Raw genomic sequence first — 22,147 nt, 5'->3', positions numbered from 1 at the left:
ATCAATCATCTTTGGAGAGACCTGAAAATAGCTATGCAGCGACACTCCCCATCCAACCTGACAGAGCTTGAGACGATCTGTAGAGAAGAATGGGAGAAACTCCCCAAATACAGGTGTGCCAAGCTTGTAGCGTCATACCCAAGACGACTCAAGGCTGTAATCGCTGCCAAAGGTGCTTCAACAAAGTACTGAGTAAAGGGTCTGAATAGTTATGAAAATTTGATATTTCAGTTTATTTTATTTTATACATTTGCAAAACAAAATGACCTGTTTTTTGCTTTGTCATTATGGGGTAGTGTGTAGATTGATGACGGAACTATTTATTTAATACATTTTAGAATAAGGCTTTAACGTAACAAAATGTGGAAAAAGTCTGAATGCTTTCTGAATGCACTGTATGTGTAGCCAAGGTATTTTTACGAAAAGTGTACTAAGTGTAAAGAGGCTCTCTTTCGCCACTCCGCTTCTCAGACTCTCCATCTCTCGTAGTGGGAATAGGGCCTAATACATTTAGATTTCGTCTAGTCAGAAGTACCCCACATTGCGTGCACAACATTCCTTAACTCCACTAAATGAACCAAACAATATTTGCCATTCTTCCAGTCTCAGGCCATGACCCATGAGCAACTGATCTTCCATCAGGGAGACAATAGGCCTACTTTGGCCCTTGGCCCTTTAAGTATATCATGGATACCCCCTAGAGAAGGATGTGCATCTATGTTATCAGGTTCATCGCAGCAGCAACATCAGCAGATTCTTCAGGCGGTTAAAAACAGGCTGCGTGTTGCAGATATTTTGTTAACTGTATATTAGAAAATGCATGATGCTCTTTTCATGGGGAGCTGGCCTAGGTACCAATGTCCTTTCTAGGCTTAACAGGGTATTTCTATAGTCACTGTTCTGGATAAGCTCTGAACACTCCCCAGGTTAGTTTGTTAGAATAAGGCTCCTGCTATAAAATACTTATTACCTAAGTCATTTTCATGACCATGATTAACCTTTTGTTTATCAATCAGCTGGGAGCCTTTCTGGGTAAGTCTCTAAGAGCTATGCACACCTGGACTGTACAATATACTTCAGTGACGCCAACCATGACGCAGGGCTCAAGTAGCTTGTTAGCTACAGGGATGGTGGTCTTCAGACGTCTGGACAGAAGGCGTTGCGCTGGGCTGCTGTTTTCGGTGGGTGTGTTTTCGGTGGGTGTGTTCCTCCACTGTAAGATGGCTTTCCAGGGGTTGTTGCGTAAGCCTTGCGTAACAGTTTTTTTGCAATCTTGACAACTGACTCTACCTTGCCATTTGCCTTTGGGTGCCTTGAAGAGGAGTTCATGTGGCCAAACTCCCATTCTGAGGCGAAACACTTGAACTGTGCAGTGAATTGTGGGCAATTGTCCGTGATGACCTTGTCAGGGTGGCCTTGCCTTGCAAACTGCACCTTGCAAACTGCACCTTGCAGCGCTTTATGACCGTCTCTGCAGACAAGTCAGGGAGCAGTTCAATTTCCCAAAACTCAGAGTAGTGTTCAATGATGAGAAGTTAGTCCTTTTGTCTGTGGCTGCATTAATCCATGCTGACGATTTGCCAGGCCCTTGTGAGAAGTTTGTGCGACATCATGGTTTTCTTTTGCTGTTCATGAGTGTACTTGTTGCATGTGGTACAGCTGCTGACAAAGTCTTTAATTTCTGCTTGCATGTTTGGTCAGTATAATGTTTTGCGTGCCTGGCGGTAGCATGCATCACATCCAACGTGACTGGAGTGTATGCGGGTAAGCATCTCTGGACGTAGTGATTTGGGGATCATGACCTTCTGACCTCTGAACAAGATGTCATTTTGTTCACTGATCTCATCTTGAAAGGTCCAGTATTCTCTCAATGTGAAAGGTGTCTCCTCTTTCAGGTACGGCCAGCCTGAGAACCATGGACTTCAGTGACTGTAGGTGTTTGTCCTTGTCAGTGTGTTGCCTGATCTAAGCTAGGCGGTGATCTGTGACTTTTAAATAGTCCACCTGATTGATCTGTTGAACATCTTGTGGTTCCTGCTGTAGCGAACAGATGGCATGCCGCTGATAGGCAGTGCTTCTGCCTGTACATTGTGCTGTTGCCCTGCTTAGTGTGTTGCTGATGTACATTTCTGGTCCTGGCTTGTAGACGACCTTCAGGCTGTAGTTTTGTAGAGTCAGGAGCACACTTTGAAGCCTATTGGGCACGTTGAGGCGAGGTTTACTGAATATGGCAATGAGTGGTTTGTGGTCAGTTTCAGCGGTGACCAGCTCTCGACAATATAAGTAGTGATGGAAGTGCTGGCAGGAGAAGACGATGCTGAGGCACTCTTTCTCAATTTGTGCATAGGTTTGTTCGGTGGGGGTGAGCGCTCTCGAGGCAAACGCAACGGGCTGGCCTTCCTGCGTAAGGCAGCATCCAAGTCCACTTTGGCTGAAGTCGCTCTGGATTGTGACAGGATTCGTAACGTTGTAGTAGTGCAACACTGGCATGGATGAAGCCATAGAATTCATCTCCTGCACCACTGCCTCGTGTTTGGGTAGCCAGTGCCATGGTGTGTCTTTTTTCCAGCAGCCAGCGCAGAGGCTCATAGACTGCTGATAGGTGTGGCATGAACTTTGCAAGATAGTTTGCAAAGCCGATGAGACGCTGCACTCCTTTTGCATCAGACGGATTTGGCATGTCGAGGATCACTCTGATCTGGGTCCGGCTTTAGGCCTTTGGCCAAGAGAATGTGGCCATAGAAGTGGGCATCTTTCATCTTGAACTCATCGGCAGTGCTCCATCAGTGCTAGGAGCTTGACATCGTGGTCACGTTCTGCTTCTTTGTCTGTGTCACCACAGCCTACGATCAGGACATCAGCTATAGGTTCAATGCCCTTAAGTCTAGCGAGTAACTCATGCTGCTGGCGTTGGTATACCTCAGGCGCCTCAGACACACCAAACGGGAGTTTGAGCCAGCGTTTCCGACCCCAGGGTGTCCAGAAGGTAGTCATGAAGCTGCTTTCTTCGTCCAGCTTGCATTGCAGGAATGCATTTCGGGTGTCCATCAATGGGAAAATCCTGGTCTTGGGAAGCTTGTAGATGACATCCTCCAGTGTCGGTATGATGTTGTGGGAGTATTTCAGTGCTTGGTTCAGATGCTTTGGGTCGATGCAGACCCTCATCTTCTCTGGCTTTTTCACTATGACCATATTTTTGATCCAGTCAGTCGGTTCAGTCACAGATGTCATGTGGCCATCAGCCTCATACTTGTCCCGTTGGGCCTTCACAGCTGGGCCTTCATTGCAATGGGCACATTGCGAGGAGCACACTGGAATGCAGTGACGCTCTCATCCAATTCAACGTGTACCTCCCCAGGTACTGATTCAACAGACCCGTTGAATACATCGTCATATCTGCTGAGTAGTTGTTCTTTGGACAGGGGCCCATGCTGGACATGCTCCACGATTTGCAGGTAATTTGGTACAGTGCACTGCATCAGTACCAGGCGTTCACATGTAGAGCCTGAGAAGAGAGGATGTTGACTGGATGTTGACAGACACAAATGTCAAGTTCAATAGCTATGTTGAAACATTGTAAAAGTCCCTACATACGGGGTCCGGGGAACAGCCCAGCTAGTCGATTACCTATCAACTAGATTTCGTAAACAGATGCCTCTATCTTTGTAGTGACTGGGTGTATTGATACACTATCAAAAGTGTAATTAATAACTTCACAATGCTCAAAGGGATATTCAATGTCTGTTTTTTTCCATCTACCAATAGGTGCCCTTCTTTGCAAGGCATTGGAAAAAAAACCTGGTCTTTGTAGTTGAATCTGCGTTTTAAATTCACTGCTCAACCGAGGGACCTTACAGATAATTGTATGTGTGGGGTACAGAGATGAGGTAGTCATCTCTGACTTGCTAAGCAAATGTTTACTCCTTAACTTATTTAGGTTTGCCATAACAAAGGGGTTGAATACTTGACTCAAGACATTTCAGATTTACATTTGAACCTGATTTGTAAAAAATTCTAAAAACATCCTTCCACTTTGACATTATAGGCCAGTGACAAACGACAAAATGTGGAAAAAGTCTAGGGGTGTGAATACTTTCTGAAGGCACTGTACATGCTTCTGAATTGTTGCATTATTCAAGAGTAATATGGTTTGGTGGCATTATTTAATAGTGTAATATGTTTTAGAAGAAACGTTTCATTGTTGAATAGTTTGTGCTTATTGGCTAGTGGCTATTGTAATATTTATGGCCAGTTTGAGCTGCGGATTAAGAATGTTGCGTTACCAGGCACAACAAAAGGTAAGGCAAAGATGTAATGTGAATTGAAATGTAGAAATCGCTTTCGACACCCCACTCCTCAGATTCCTTCATATCTCGTATTGGGAATAAGGCCAGAGATTTCTACATTTCAATTCAAATTACAGCCTTGTCTTACCTTTTGTTGTGGCTGGCAACGCAACAGTCTTGGTCCGCAGCTCAAATTGACCGTAAATATCACAGTAGCCACACTAGCCTGTAAGCACAAACTATTTAACAATCAGAGCAACTTTTCTTCTAAAACTTATTACACTATTGAATGCAACCAAACCATATTACTCTTGAATAATGCAACAATTCACAAGCATGGGCAGATAATTAAAGGGTTTATTTTCTCGTCCGTACATATTAAATTAGCTGACAATCCACATCTAACTCCAGCTAGCTAGCATGCTTCATGATCAAGTAACGTTAGCATATCAATGAACATTTACCCCTCTGTTACAAATACAGTGCCTTGCAAAAGTATTCATCCCCTTGGAGTTTTTCCTATTTTGTCCAAATTGGTGAAGTGAAATAAAAAAATAGACTTATAGCTGTAATTGCTGCAAAAGGTGGCTCTACAATGTATTGATTTTGGTGGGTGTTATTTCTTGTTTGTTTCACAAGAAAAAATATTTTTTATAAAAATAAGTGGTAGGCATGTTGTGTAAATCAAATGATACAAACCCCCCAAAAATCAATTTTAATTCCAGGTTCTAAAGCAACAAAATAGGAAAAATGCGAAAGGGGAGGAATACTTTCGCAAGCCACTATATGAATTTAATGTAACGTTATCATACTGTACATAATATAAAATAGGCTACACTGCTAGGTAACATTAGCTAGATAAACACAAGTCCTGCATCCTCACAATATGCTGGCGTTTAGCTGAACCATTGCTAGAAAGGAGCATTTAGGCCTACACTAGCAAATTAAAGTTCTTAGAACAAACCAGGATTCATATGATTAATATCATAGAAGTCATTATGAGGTAAAATGCTAATTGAGACTGAAAACATTGATAATTCGCTGATGTCAGTGGCTCGATGCAGCCAAGCAAAAAAAAAAACTGTTGAGATTTAAATTTACGCTGACAATTTCAGAATGTAACAGGCTTGAAAGGACAAGAGCTATGTTAGGTTCAGAACTTTTGCTGCCATCATGGCACATTGATCAGAATGCAATGAGGATTTTATATTTGGATTTATTGAGGATCCCCATTAGCTGCTGCCGAAGCAGCAGATACTCTTCCTGGGGTCCAAACACATTAATGCACTTACATCACACATAAAACAAAAGATAAAACAGAACAGTCATATAACATTATTACACCACTACATATCTACAATATAAAATGTATAATACCACCATACAAAAATATTACAATGTACAGTACGTGTGTGTAAAGTGCGTGTGCTAGCGTGTGTGCGTATGCCTGTGTCTGTACCTATGCGTGTGTCTCTTCACAGTCCCCGCTGTTTCATAGGGTGTATTTTTATTTGTTTTTTAAAATCTGATTCTACTGCTTGCATCAGTTACCTGATGTGGAATAGAGTTCCATGTAGTGAGGGCTCTATGTAGTACTGTGTGCCTCCCATAGTCTGTTCTGGACTTGGGGATTGTGAAGAGACATCTGATGGTATGTCTTGTGGGTTATGCATGGGTGTCCGAGCTGTGTGATCACAGTTTAAACGCACAGCTCTGTGCATTCAGCGTGTCAACACTTCTTACAAAAACAAGTGGTGATGAAGTCTATCTCTCCTCCAACTTGAGGCATGAGAGATTGACGTGCATATTATTCATGTCAGCTCTCTGTGTACATTTAAGGGCCAGCCGTGCTGCCCTGTTCTGAGACAATTGTAATTTTCCTAAGTCCCTCTTTGTGGCACCTGACCCCACAACTGAACAGTAGTCCAGGTGTGAGAAAACTATGGCCTGTAGGACCTGCTTTGTTGATAGTACTGTTAAGAAGGCAGAGCAGCGCTTTATTATGGACAGACTTCTCCCCATCTTAGCTACTGTTGTATCAACATGTTTTGACCGTGACAATTTACAATCCAGGGTTACTCCAAGCAGTTTAGTCTCCTCAACTTGCTCAATTTCCACATTATTCAATACAATATTTAGTTGAGGTTTAGGGTTCAGTGAATGATTTGTCCCAAATACAATGCTTTTAGTGTTTGAAATATTTAGGACTAAATTATTCCTTGCCACCCATTCTGAAACTAACTGCAGCTCTTTGTTTAAGTGTTGGAGTGATTTCACTCTCTGTAGTAGCTGACGTGTATAGTGTTGAGTCATCCGCATACAGTACATAGCCAGTGGCGTGTCATTAGCAAAGATTGAAACAAGTAAGGGGCCTAGACAGCTGCCCTGGGGAATTCTTGATTCTACCTGGATTATGTTTGAGAGGCTTCCATTAAAGAACACCGTCTGTGTTCTGTTAGACAGGTAACTCTTTATCCACAATATAGCAGGGGGTGTAAAGCCATTACACATACCTTTTTCCAGCAGTAGACTATGATCGATAATGTCAAAAGCCACACTGAAGTCTAACAAAACAGCTCCAACAAACATTTTCTCATCAATTTCTCTCAGCCAATCATCAGTCATTTGTGTAAGTGCCATGCTTGTTGAAGGTCCTTCCCTATTTGTATTTATTATGGATGCCCATTAGATGCTGCCAAGGTAGCAGCTACTCTTCCTGGGGTCCAGCAAAATTAAGGCAGTTGTACAATTTTTTTAACATTACAAAACATTCACAACAGATTTCACAACACATTAATTGTGTGCCCTGATGCCTCCTCATTACACACCACATACCAGAAAATATGATTTACATCATCAACATAGGAATCACTACAAAACTTATTTTATGACTTCTTATACACTATATTAGGCCCAGGTTTTCTGCAGAATTAGTAAAGATGTGATCAATACATGTTGATGAGTTCATTCAATCAATCAAATGTACTTATGAAGCCCTTCTTACATCAGCTGATGTCACAAAGTGCTGTACAGAAACCCAGCCTAAAACCCCAAACAGCAAGCAATGTAGGTGTAGAAGCACGGTGGCTAGGAAAAACTCCCTAGAAAGGCCAGAACCTAGGAAGAAACCAAGAGAGGAACCAGGCTATGAGGGGTGGCCAGTCCTCTTCTGGCTGTGCCGGGTGGAGATTATAACAGAACATGGCCAAGATGTTCAAATGTTCATAGATGACCAGCAAGGTCAAATAATAATAATCATCGTGGTTGTAGAGGGTGCAACAGGTCAGCACCTCAGGAGTAAATGTCAGTTGGCTTTTCATAGCCGATCATTCAGAGTATCTCTACCGCTCCTGCTGTCTCTAGAAAGTTGAAAACAGCAGGTCTGGGACAGGTAGCACGTCCGGTGAACAGGTCAAGTTTTCATAACCGCAGGTAGAACAGTTGAAACTGGAGCAACAGCACGACCAGGTGGACTGGGAACAGCAAGAAGTCATCAGGCCAGGTAGTCCCTGAGGCATGGTCTTAGGGCTTAGGTCCTCCTCCGAGAGAGAAAAAGACAGACAGACAGAAAGAAGAGAGAGAGCATACTTAAATTCACACAGAACACTTGATAAGACAGGATAAATACTCCAGATATAACAGACTGACCCTAGCCCCCGACACAAACTATTGCAGCATAAATACTGGAGGCTGAGACCGGACGGGTCGGGAGACACTGTGGCCCCGTTCAACGATACCCCCGGACAGGGCCAAACAGGCAGGATATAACCCCACCCACTTTGCCAAAACACAGCCCCCACACGACTAGAGGGATATCTCCAACCATCAACTTACCATCCTGAGACAAGGCAGGGTATAGCCCACGAAGATCTCCCCCACGGCACAACCCAAGGGGGGGCGCCAACCCGGACAAGAAGATCAAGTCAGTGACTCAACCCACTCAAGTGACGCACCCCTCCTAGGGATGGCATGGAAGAGCACCAGTACGCCAGTGTCTCAGCCCCTGTAATAGGGTTTGAGGCAGAGAATCCCAGTGGAGAGATGGGAAACGGCCAGGCAGAGACCGCAAGGTGGTTCGTTGCTCCAGTGCCTTTCCGTTCACCTTCACACTCCTGGGCCAGACTACACTCAATCATAGGACCTACTGAAGAGATGAGTCTTCAATAAAGACTTAACGGTTGAGACCGAGTCTGCGTCTCTCACATGGATAGGCAGACCATTCCATAAAAATTGAGCTCTATAGGAGAAAGCCCTGCCTCCAGCTGTTTGCTTAGAAGTTCTAGGGACAGTAAGGAGGCCTGTGTCTTGTGACCGTAGCGTACGTATGTACGGCAGGACCAAATCGTAAAGATAGGTAGGAGCAAGCCCATGTAATGCTTTGTAGGTTAGCAGTAAAACCTTGAAATCAGCCCTTGCCTTAAGGAAGCCAGTGTAGAGGCTAGCATTGGAGTAATATGATCACATTCTTTGGTTCTAGTCAAGATTCTAGCAGCCGTGTTTAGCACTAACTGAAGATTATTTATTGCTTTATCCGGGTAGCCGGGAAGTAGAGGGTTGCAGTAGTCTAACTTAGAAGTGACAAAAGCATGGATACATTTTTCTGCATAATTTTTGGACACAAAGTTTCAGATTTTTGCAATGTTATGTAGATGGAAAAAAGCTGTCCTTGAAACAGTCTTGATATATGTTTGTCAAAAGAGAGAGAAGGGTCCAGAGAAACGCTGAGGTCCTTCACAGTTTTATTTGAGACGACTGTACAACCATCAAGATGAATTGTCAGATCCAACAGAAGATCTCTTTGTTTCTTGGGACCTAGAACTAGCATCTCTGTTTTGTCCGAGTTTAAAAGTAGAACATTTGCCGCCATCCACTTCCTTATGTCTGAAACACAGGCTTCCAGGTAGGGCAATTTTGGAGCTTCACCATGTTTCATCGAAATGTACAGCTGTGTTTCTTCCGCATAGCAGGGAAAGTTGTCATTCAGAAACATAATGTTTTCACTTAGAGGTAAAATATATAGAGAAAACAATAGTGGTCCTAAAACGGAGCCTTGAGGAAGACTGAAATTTACAGTTGATTTCTCAGAGGACAAACCATCTACAGAGACAAACTGATATCTTTCCGACAGATAAGATCTAAACGAGGCCAGAACTTGTCTGTGTAGACCAATGAGTTTCCAATCTCTCCAAAAGAATGTGGTGATCGATGGTATCAAAAGCAGCACGAAGATCTAGGAGCACGAGGACAGATGAAGAGCCTCGGTCTGACGCCATTAAAGGGTCATTTACCACCTTCACAAGTGCAGTCTCAGTGCTATGATGGGGTCTAAAACCAGACTGAAGCGTTTCGTATACATTGTTTGTCTTCAGGAAGGCAGTGAGTTGCTGCACAACACCTTCTACATTTGTTTTGAGCGGAATGGGAGATTCGATTTAGGCTCATAGTTTTTTTATATTTTCTGGGTTAACATTTACATTTACATTTAAGTCATTTAGCAGACGCTCTTATCCAGAGCGACTTACAAATTGGTGCATTCACCTTATGATATCCAGTGGAACAACCACTTTACAATAGTGCATCTAGCTCTTTTAAGGGGGGGGGGGAGGTTAGAAGGATTACTTTATCCTATCCTAGGTATTCCTTAAAGAGGTGGGGTTTCAGGTGTCTCCGGAAGGTGGTGATTGACTCCGCTGACCTGGCGTCATGAGGGAGTTTGTTCCACCATTGGGGTGCCAGAGCAGCGAACAGTTTTGACTGGGCTGAGCGGGAACTGTACTTCCTCAGAGGTAGGGAGGCGAGCAGGCCAGAGGTGGATGAACGCAGTGCCCTTGTTTGGGTGTAGGGCCTGATCAGAGCCTGAAGGTACGGAGGTGCCGTTCCCCTCACAGCTCCGTAGGCAAGCACCATGGTCTTGTAGCGGATGCGAGCTTCAACTGGAAGCCAGTGGAGAGAGCGGAGGAGCGGGGTGACGTGAGAGAACTTGGGAAGGTTGAACACCAGACGGGCTGCGGCGTTCTGGATGAGTTGTAGGGGTTTAATGGCACAGGCAGGGAGCCCAGCCAACAGCGAGTTGCAGTAATCCAGACGGGAGATGACAAGTGCCTGGATTAGGACCTGCGCCGCTTCCTGTGTGAGGCAGGGTCGTACTCTGCGAATGTTGTAGAGCATGAACCTACAGGAATGGGTCACCGCCTTGATGTTAGTTGAGAACGACAGGGTGTTGTCCAGGATCACGCCAAGGTTCTTAGCACTCTGGGAGGAGGACACAATGGAGTTGTCAACCGTGATGGCGAGATCATGGAACGGGCAGTCCTTCCCCGGGAGGAAGAGCAGCTCCGTCTTGCCGAGGTTCAGCTTGAGGTGGTGATCCGTCATCCACACTGATATGTCTGCCAGACATGCAGAGATGCGATTCGCCACCTGGTTATCAGAAGGGGGAAAGGAGAAGATGAATTGTGTGTCGTCTGCATAGCAATGATAGGAGAGACCATGTGAGGATATGACAGAGCCAAGTGACTTGGTGTATAGCGAGAATAGGAGAGGGCCTAGAACAGAGCCCTGGGGGACACCAGTGGTGAGAGCACGTGGTGCGGAGACAGATTCTCGCCACGCCACCTGGTAGGAGCGACCTGTCAGGTAGGACGCAATCCAAGCGTGGGCCGCGCCGGAGATGCCCAACTCGGAGAGGGTGGAGAGGAGGATCTGATGGTTCACAGTATCAAAGGCAGCCGATAGGTCTAGAAGGATGAGAGCAGAGGAGAGAGAGTTAGCTTTAGCAGTGCGGAGCGCCTCCGTGACACAGAGAAGAGCAGTCTCAGTTGAATGACTAGTCTTGAAATCTGACTGATTTGGATCAAGAAGGTCATTCTGAGAGAGATAGCAGGAGAGCTGGCCAAGGATGGCACGTTCAAGAGATTTGGAGAGAAAAGAAAGAAGGGATACTGGTCTGTAGTTGTTGACATCGGAGGGATCGAGTGTAGGTTTTTTCAGAAGGGGTGCAACTCTCGCTCTCTTGAAGACGGAAGGGACGTAGCCAGCGGTCAAGGATGAGTTGATGAGCGAGGTGAGGTAAGGGAGAAGGTCTCCGGAAATGGTCTGGAGAAGAGAGGAGGGGATAGGGTCAAGCGGGCAGGTTGTTGGGCGGCCGGCCGTCACAAGACGCGAGATTTCATCTGGAGAGAGAGGGGAAAAAGAGGTCAAAGCACAGGGTAGGGCAGTGTGAGCAGAACCAGTGGTGTCGTTTGACTTAGCAAACGAGGATCGGATGTCGTCGACCTTCTTTTCAAAATGGTTGACGAAGTCATCTGCAGAGAGGGAGGAGGGGGGGGGGGGGGATTCAGGAGGGAGGAGAAGGTGGCAAAGACCTTCCTAGGGTTAGAGGCAGATGCTTGGAATTTAGAGTGGTAGAAAGTGGCTTTAGCAGCAGAGACAGAAGAGGAGAATGTAGAGAGGAGGGAGTGAAAGGATGCCAGGTCCGCAGGGAGGCGAGTTTTCCTCCATTTCCACTCGGCTGCCCGGAGCCCTGTTCTGTGAGCTCGCAATGAGTCGTCGAGCCACGGAGCAGGAGGGGAGGACCGAGCCGGCCTGGAGGATAGGGGACATAGAGAGTCAAAGGATGCAGAAAGGGAGGAGAGGAGGGTTGAGGAGGCAGAATCAGGAGATAGGTTGGAGAAGGTTTGAGCAGAGGGAAGAGATGATAGGATGGAAGAGGAGAGAGTAGCGGGGGAGAGAGAGCGAAGGTTGGGACGGCGCGATACCATCCGAGTAGGGGCAGTGTGGGAAGTGTTGGATGACAGCGAGAGGGAAAAGGATACAAGGTAGTGGTCGGAGACTTGGAGGGGAGTTGCAATGAGATTAGTGGAAGAACAGCATCTAGTAAAGATGAGGTCAAGCGTATTGCCTGCCTTGTGAGTAGGGGGGGAAGGTGAGAGGGTGAGGTCAAAAGAGGAGAGGAGTGGAAAGAAGGAGGCAGAGAGGAATGAGTCAAAGGTAGACGTGGGGAGGTTAAAGTCACCCAGAACTGTGAGAGGTGAGCCATCCTCAGGAAAGGAACTTATCAAGGCGTCAAGCTCATTGATGAACTCTCCAAGGGAACCTGGAGGGCGATAAATGATAAGGATGTTAAGCTTGAAAGGGCTGGTAACTGTGACAGCATGGAATTGAAAGGAGGCGATAGACAGATGGGTCAGGGGAGAAAGAGAGAATGTCCACTTGGGAGAGATGAGGATCCCAGTGCCACCACCCCGCTGACCAGAAGCTCTCGGGGTGTGCGAGAACACGTGGGCAGACGAGGAGAGAGCAGTAGGAGTAGCAGTGTTATCTGGTTTGGCTTTTTCAAGAGAGGCTTTATTACTGCCGCTTTTAGTGAGTTTGTTACACATCCGGTGGATAGAGAGCCATTTATTATGTTCAACATAGGAGGGCCAAGCACAGGAAGCAGCTCTTTCAGTAGTTTAGTTGGAATAGGGTCCAGTATGCAGCTTTTAGGTTTAGAGGCCATGATTATTTTCATTTAATGTGTCAAGAGATATAGTATTTTTTTTAACTTGAGTGTCTCCCTTGATCCTAGGTCCTGGCAGAGTTGTGCAGACTCAGGACAACTGAGCTTTGGAGGAATACGCAGATTTAAAGAGGAATCCGTAATTTGCTTTCCAATGATCATGATCTTTTCCTCAAAGAAGTGCATGAATTTATCACTGCTGAAGTGAAAGCCATCCTCTCTTTTGGAATGCTGCTTTTTAGTTAGCTTTGTGACAGTATCAAAAATAAATGCAGGATTGTTCTTATTTCCCTCAATTAAGTTGGGAAAAAAGGATGATCGAGCAGCAGTGAGGGCTCTTCGATACTGCACGGTACTGTCTTTCCAATCTAGTCGGAAGACTTCCAGTTTGGTGTAGCGCCATTTCTGTTCCAATTTTCTGGAAGCTTGCTTCGGAGCTCGGGTATTTTCTGTATACAAGGGAACTAGTTTCTTATGACAAATGTTGTTTTTTTTTAGGTGTGCGACTGAATCTAGGGTATTACGCAAGGTTAAATTGAGTTCCTCAGTTAGGTGGTTAACTGATTGTTGTACTCTGACATCCTTGGGTAGGTGGAGGGAGTCTGGAAGGGCATCTAGGAATGTTTGGGTTGTCTAGGAATTTATAGCATGTCTTTTGATGATCCTTGGTTGGGGTCTGAGCAGATTATTTGTTGCGATTGCAAACGTAATAAAATGGTGGTCCGATAGTTCAGGATTAAGAGGAAAAACATTAAGATCCACAACATTTATTCCACGGGACAAAACTAGGTCCAGAGTATGACTGTGGCAGTGAGTAGGTCCGGAGACATGTTGGACAAAACCCATTGAGTCGATGATGGCTCTGAAAGCCTTTTGGAGTGGGTCTGTGGACTTTTCCATTTGAATATTAAAGTCACCAAAAATGGTAATATTATCTGCCATAACTACAAGGTCTGATAGGAATTCAGGGAACTCAGTGAGGAATGCTGTATATGGCCCAGGAGGCCTGTAAAACAGTAGCTATAAAAAGTGATTGAGTAGGCTGCATAGATTTCATGACTAGAAGCTCAAAAGACGAAAACGTTGTTTTTTGTTTGGAAATTGAAATTTGCCATCGTAAATGTTAGCAACATTTCCTCCTCTGCGGGATGCGCGGGGGATATGGTCACTAGTGTAACCAGGAGATGAGGCCTCATTTAACACAGTGAATTCATGTTTCAGTCAGGCCAATCACATCAAGATTATGATCAGTGATTAGTTCATTGACTGTAACTGCCTTGGAAGTAACTGCCTTCATTCCTGTGCTGTTTATAACTACCTTGGTACTGTAGGTTGACTTATAACCTGAACCAGGTTGCAGGCACTGGTTACAGTTTGAATATTTAAATCACTCAGAAAATATTCCTCTCTGTTGATATCTCATACATTATCAATCATTTCACACATATTATCCATATACTGACTGTTAGCACTTGGTGGTTTATAGCAGCTTCCCACCAGAATAGGCTTTAGGTGAGGCAGATTAACCTGTAGCCATATTACTTCAAGAGTATTTAACATGACATCCTTTCTAAGCTTTACAGGAATGTGGTTCTGAATATAGACCGCAACACCGCCCCATTGACATTTCTGTCTTTTCTGGTTATAACCATGTATTGATACCACTGTATCATCAAAGGTATTATCTAAGTGAGTTTCAGAGATAGTCAGAATATGAATGTCTAGCAAGTTATCTGTTACTAGCAAGTTATTTATTTCATGAACCTTGTTTCATATGCAACATATGTTTAACGTGGGCTATTTTTGCACTTTTCTGGAATGCTTGATTGTTTTTATTGGTTTACATTGAAGCTTATCAGAAGTAGATATGCTCATGTTATTTATTTTTGAGCTGATAGTGCAGAGTGAGCTGCACACAGTGAACTTCCTACTAGTGCACACCATCTCAGTGCTAACATTATAACTCTGGTTCATAGGCACATGATTACTGCATACAAAATCTGTAGGATCAACAGAGGTATTCAGGGCAGTTAGAGGAACATAAATTAGGTTACTTACATTGTGTCTGGCAGCGTTCCAAGGATAATGTACATTTTCTGCAGCATTATGACAACTCAGCCACACAATGGTAAGGATTAACTGAGCTGGGCTTGGGTCATTGATAAGTCATTGTCTCAACGCAGACTTGAAATGTGTGGGCAGAGTCCAGGATCCAAGATGATTTGGATGGACTCTGTCATTCCTGTAGAGCATCTTCTGTTTCCAAAAGGTGTCAAAGTTATCTATAAAAGTGACTCCAACAGAGCTAATGTAATCTTTTAGCCATGTTTAATGCCAGTGGCATTAAATCCCCTTGGCATTTTTCCTATTTTGTTGCCTTACAACCTGGAATTAAAATATATTTTTGGGGGGTTGGTATCATTTGATTTACACAACATGCCTACCAATTTGAAGATATTTTTTCTTGTGAAACAAACAAGAAATAAGACCCAAAAAATTGAACTTGAAGGTACATAACTATTCACCCTCCCAAAGTCAATACTTTGTAGAGCCACCATTTGCAGCAATTACAGCTGCAAGTATCTTGGGGTATGTCTCTATAAGCTTGGCCATCTAGCCACTGGGATTTTTGCCCATTCTTCAAGGCAAAACTGCTCCAGCTCCTTCAGGTTGAATGGGTTCCGCTGGTGTACAGCAATCTTTAAGTCATACCACAGATTCTCAATTGGATTGAGGTCTGGGCTTTGACTAGGCCATTCCAAGACATTTAAATGTTTCCCCTTAAACCACTCAAGTGTTGCTTTAGCAGTATGCTTAGGGTCATTGTCCTGCTGGAAGGCGAACCTCCGTCCCAGTCACAAATCTCTGGAAGACTGAAACAGGTTTCCCTCAAGAATTTCCCTGTATTTTGCGCCATCCATCATTCCTTCAATTCTGACCAGTTTCCCAGTCCCTGCCGATGAAAAACATCCCCACAGCATGATGCTGCCACCACCATGCTTCACTGTAGGGATGTGTTCTCGGGGTGATGAGAGGTGTTGGGTTTGCGCCAGACATATAATTTTCCTTGATGGCTAAAAAGCTACATTTTAGTCTCATCTGACCAGAGTACCTTCTTCCATATGCTTGAGGAGTCTCCCACATGCCTTTTGGCAACCACCAAACGTGTTTGCTTGATTTTTCTTTGAGCAATAGCTTTTTTTCTGGCCACTCTTCCCTAAAGCCCAGCTCTGTGGCGCTTACGGCTTAAAAAGTGGTCCTATGGACAGATACGCCAATCTCCGCTGTGGACTTTTGCAGCTCCTTCAGGGTTATCTTTGGTCTCTTTGTTGCCGCTCTGATTAATGCCCTCCTTGCCTGGTCTGTGAGTTTTGGTGGGCGGTCCTCTCTTAGCAGGTTTGTTGTGATGCTATATTCTTTCCATTTTTTAATAATGGATTTAATGGTGCTCTGTGGGATGTTCAAAGTTTCTGATATTTTTTTATAACCCAACCCCGATCTGTAATTCTCCACAACTTTTTCCCTGACCTGTTTGGAGATCTCCTTGTTCTTCATGGTGCCACTTGCTTGGTGGTGCCCCTTGCTTAGTGGTGTTGCAGACTCTGGGGCCTTTCAGAACAGGTGTATATATACTGAGATCATTTGACAGATCATGTGACACTTGGATTGCACAGAGGTGAACTTTATTTAACTAATTATGTGACTTCTGAAGGTAATTGGTTGCACCAGATCTTATTTAGGGGCTTCTTAGCAAAAGGGTGAATACATATGCACGCACCACTTTTCAGTTTTTTATTTTTTAGAATTTTTTGAAACAAGTAATTTTTTTGTTTCACTTCGCCAATTTGGACTATTTTAGGTATATCCATTTCATGAAATCCAAATAAAAATCCATTTAAATTACAGGTTGTAGTGCAACAAAATAGGAAAAACTCCAAGGGGGATGAATACTTTTGCAAGGCACTGTATTATACAATACAGAGGCACATGGGGCGAAGGTTTGGATGGAGTTGAATATGGAGGTTAGGAGTTGGGCTAGTAAGGCCTCTAGGTGTGATATGAAAGATGTGGTGGTCTGGAAGGGAGATACAAAAGGGAAAACATTAGAAACACATCAACATAAAGGTGAAGACGTGACAAAGTAGTGAACTAGTGCTCAGAGAGAAGCATGCTGCTTGTATGGGGAAACAGAGGTTTGAAAAAGGCAAGAGAGGTGATTAAGGGAGTGGGAATAGGTGTGAATGGAAAGGGGATGCCTAGTCAGTTGCACAACTGAATTAATTCAACAAAAATGTGTCTTCCGCATTTAACCCAACCCCTCTGAATCAGAGGTGTGGGGGGCTGCCTTAATCAATGTCCACTTCATCAGCACCCAGGGGGCAGTTGTTTTTGGGGGTTAACTGCCTTGCTCAAGGGCAGAACGGCAGACTTTTCCACCTTGCCAGCTTGGGGATTCAAACCTGCAACCTTTTGTTTACTGGCCCAACGCTCTTAACCGCTTGGCGTGGCCTATGGTAATTGGAAGCAATTGGAGTCCTGTAGGGCTGCCATGACCCTTCACAACAAGACTGACACTCAAATTTCTGGTAAAAATTCTATAAAACTAGTATAATAAAGAAGACATTTTAGCTGTGAAATTGCTCAGCTAATACATTTTTTACTGTAACAGTGTTGGCTCAACAAGATAATACACTGCGCTGCTTAGAGGGGGGTAACTGTCGGGCTAGTGGCACGCGCTACCTCCAGAGGTAGTGGTCGAGACTTGAGAAGTTCGCAAGTTTACATTGCAGTAATAATGTGTAGCCGAGGGTATTTTTGTGAAAAGTCTAGTCAGTGTGAAGACCCTCTTAATTGCATAGTGATGAGTATTACTTTCATTTCTTTTCAATTGGTTATCTAGTGGGCCACATGCCACATCGAGATTAGAAAAGGGTAGGTCACTAAAATAAAAAAATATGGAGGCAAGGTGAATCAGAGTATGTGAGTGGAGCTGAGCCGTCTGAAATCCCGCTCATCACTCACTGAGTGATGCTTGCTGCTCCCGGCACCATGTCCTTTCCAACAGTTCCACTAAAAACCACTCTTCACTCTCAGGAAAAAAAACTGCCACTCCAAATTAGCTCCATTAATTAAAATCTCAATTTAGCCAACACCCATCTATTTTTTGACTACCTGGACCTACCATTTGGTTTTGTATTGAAGTATTGAAACCAAACCATATGATTTGAATTGAAAAAGTATTTTAATAAACAATATGAAAAGGTGACTGTAACAAGCACATCACTTCAAATAACCTACATGTAGTATTAAACAGCATATAAACGCTAAATAGGTCAGGCGAAGGAAAGAACATTTATTATTTCAGCCAGGTCACCCTTGATACAGGTCAGTATTCGATGTCCATCCATGTCTGAGGACGTCGGGAGTTTATACAATAGGCTATCATTGATTTTTTCCATAGATAGGCTTATTTTGCCTAAAAACCTTTAGGCCTATCAAAACGGGAAAACTAATTGAAAGAGATAATATGTCAGGCATATTGGGCAAAAATCTATGATCAAATCAAATTGTATTTGTCAAATGCTCCAAGTACAACAGGTGTAGACCTTACCGTGAAATGCTTACTTACAAGCCCTTAACCAACAATGCAGTTCAAGAAAGAGTTAAGAAAATATTTACTAAATAAACTGAAGCAAAAATAGTAAAAAAAATTAAAAAAAAGTAAGACAAAAAATAACAATAACGAGGCAATATACAAGAGGTACCGGTACCGAGTCAATGTTCAGGGGTACAGGTTAGTCGAGTTATGTTGTACATGGAAGTAGGGGTAAAGTGACTATGCATAGATAATAAACAGTGAGTAGCAGCAGTGTAAAAACAAAGGGGGGGGGACGTGTCAATGTAAATTGTCCGGGTGGCCATTTGATTAATTGTTCAGCAGTCTTATGGCTTGGGGGTGGAAGTTGTTAAGGAGCCTTTTGGTCCTAGACTTGGCGCTCCGGTACCGCTTTCCGTGCGGTAGCAGAGAGAACAGTCTATGACTTGGGTGACTGGAGTCTTTGACAATTTTTTGTTTGACACCGCCTAGAATATAGGTCCAGGATGGTAGGAAGCTTGGCGCCAGTGATGTACTGGGCTGTTCGCACTACCCTCTATAGCGCCTTACGGTCAGATGCCGAGCAGTTGCCATGCCAGGCGGTGATGCAACCGGTCAGGATGCTCTCGATGGTGCAGCTGTAGAACTTTGAGGATCTGGGGACCCATGCCAAATATTTTCAGTCTCCTGAGGGGAAAAATGTGTAACACGACTGTCTTGGTGTGTTATGACCATGATAGTTCATTGGTGATTTGGACACCAAAGAACTTGAAACTCTTGACCCGCTCCACTACAGCCTCGGCGATGTTAATGGGGGCCTGTTCGGCCCGCCTTTTCCTGCAGTCCACAATCAGCTCCTTTGTCTTGCTCACATTGAGGGAGAGGTTGTTGTCCTTGCACCACACTGCCCGGTCTCTGACCTCCTCCTTATAGGCTGTCTCATCATTGTCGGTGATCAGGCCTACCTGAGCAAACTTAATGATGGTGTTGAGTCGTGTTTGGCTACTCAGTTGTGGGTGAACAGGGATTACAGGAGGGGACTAAGCACGCACCACTGAGGGGCCCCGGTGTTGAGGATCAGCGTGGCAGATGTGTTGTTGCCTACCCTTACCACCTGGGGGCGGCCCATCAGGAAGTCCAGGATCCAGTTGCAGAGGGAGGTTTTTAGTCCCATGGTCCTTAGCTTAGTGATGAGCTTTGTGGGCACTATGGTGTTGAACGCTGAGCTGTAGTCAATGAACAGCATTCTCACATAGGTGTTCCTTTTGTCTAGGTGGGAAAGGGCAGTGTGGAGTGTGATTGAGATTGCATCATCTTTGGATCTGTAAGGGCAGTATGCGAATTGGAGTGGGTCTCGGGTTTCCGGGATGATGGTGTTGATGTGAGCCACGACCAGCCTTTCAAAGCACTTCATGGCTATAGACGTGAGTGCTACCTTCGCTTCCTTGGGCACAGGGACTATTATATAGATAATAGAACAAAAATGAACAAAACTTTTAAGAGATCAGATTTTTAGCCTTTGTGAAACTCGCTCTGCACTCAAATTGTGCTCGCTCCACTCCTCACTCCGCTCCACTCACATACTCTGGTGTGAATGAGAGTGAAGGTCGCCCCCATGTTCACTCCGTGTCATGACACCTTGTGAATTGACTAAAGCCTGCTTATACGAATCCTGATGACCCAACAGTTAGGAATGCTTCTCTCTCAGAGATCGCTTAGATCAATGGCTACAGGCCACACATCATCTCATCCACCAGACTTCTCTCTGCCATCAACTAGATAATCTGTCCAGAAAACAAGCTAATCGTGTTTCAGTTTGGAGCTGTTTTAACACTATTATCTCCTCTACTCCCTGGGAGGATCTTCAAGGCATTGCCGTTTTGAATTTCTGCCGACCAAGGTGAATGAAGTGTTAATTTCTGCTTACAAGAGCAAAGGCCCTGGTCCTGATCGGGTTAGGGTTGATTGTGTGTTGTCCAGAGGCACTCCTTAAATGAAAGCCAAGGAAGGAGGAGGAGAAGGGTCATCCTTCTTGTTTGACCCTAATGTCTCTCTAACACACTCTAACATGTCCTGGGAGAGATGTTTTACAGGAGGCTAGCGGGAAACCTTAGATCACTAATAACACAGTACCATCAGAACACACACAAACGCACAAGGAGAGAAATCCTAGATCACTAATAACACACTACTTCATTCCCTCTCCTGTGGGATGACAGGAGTTATTTTACACAGCATAAGCAAAACAAGAGAGAAAGTTCACATTATACCGACTGAAAATTAGACGATAACCTGTTTATGTCCTGCTGTGTTTGGTTGTTTTTGCACGTTCAGTGCTCTTCCTTGGGTTACAGAACAGATCCCTTCCGTGTGGGCTCTCTGTATTCCCCTGGCTGCTGCATTGCTAGCTGATCTATTGCCTCTTATTGTATTAAACACAGGCGCTGGACCACTTAAGATGCTGATGGAGCCCAATCTGACACTGCCAATAGCAGCACTAAGAAACCATCTTCTGTTAAGGAGACTCTCAAGTTGGGCCCTTCACTTAAGATTTCCTTAGTGCTGTTATTGAAACTATCTGTCTGGGCTCTGTCATGATATGTGGTTCTGTATGGCTCAATTGGTAGAGCATGGTGCTTGCAATGCCAGGATTGTGTGTTTGATTCCTGGGACCACCCATATGTAAAATGTATGTGTGCCTGACTGGAAGTTTCTGTGGATATAACTTTGTGCCCCTGGATTTGACCAATGTTGTTGAATGTGCTTTAAATATGCTATTGTAATAGCAATGGTTAGAAGGGAGATGGGGCTTCAGTTACCACAAAAATGTCACCTCAACATTGCTGCATCAACATGCTGCACCACCAATGCCATACACAGTATTTATTTTATACCTATTTTCAACATTGTGAAATCATCTGTCTTTAACTGGTATTAAAAGTTGATATTGCTCAGTCTAATTGTGTGTCTAGTCACTGGCTGATTCCAAATTTAATTCCAAATTAATTACAGGAATTTGAGTCAGTGTTATACACTGCTAAAATCAAAACCACACCGTGATAAAGTTCAGTGAATAATGTGAATTTGGCCTTCATTCATTCCACCTGCAGTAGTGTTCCATGTGTGGACTTTGCCCATTTGCTTATGAGTCTATGACTGCGTTTAGACAGGCAGCCTAATTCTGATAATTTTTTCCCACTAATTGATATTTTGAACAATCACATCAGATCTTTTCAAATCAGATCTTTTTCAGAGCTGATTGGTCAAAAGACCAATTACTGAGAAAGAAGTATATCCGAATTGGGCTGCCTGTCTAAACGCAGCCCTCGAGATGCCTCTGTATTGGGGTCTGTCTGTATATCGGTTGAGGACACATTGTCGGTTTTATGTAACAACTGCACCACCACGTGGAAAAGTATGAAATGGCAAGCAAGGATAAAAAATGCTTTAAAAAAAACAAACTAAGACACGCACACACCAGAAGTTATGGCTTCATAACAGGATGATAGAATTCTGAAAGATGTTGCAGCACAGAGTACAGGAGAGATAGTCAAGGACCGATAGCCGATAGAAAAGTGCTAATATCACCCCAAAATACCGTCCCGACCGATTATCGGTCGATCTCTAGTTGGCAGCACTTTTTACTGTATTCTTCACTCATCTCTAGCTGGCATGGTCAAGTTCCTTTTTCTTTACATAGGGATGTGAAGATATGAAAACTATTTCCACTACATAGCAACAGTGCAACCAATGAGGGTGGGGAGG

This window comes from Salvelinus alpinus, chromosome 3, assembly GCF_045679555.1.
Source record: "Salvelinus alpinus chromosome 3, SLU_Salpinus.1, whole genome shotgun sequence".
Classification (NCBI taxonomy): Eukaryota; Metazoa; Chordata; class Actinopteri; order Salmoniformes; family Salmonidae; genus Salvelinus; species Salvelinus alpinus.
Note: the sequence above shows the minus strand (reverse complement) of the source record.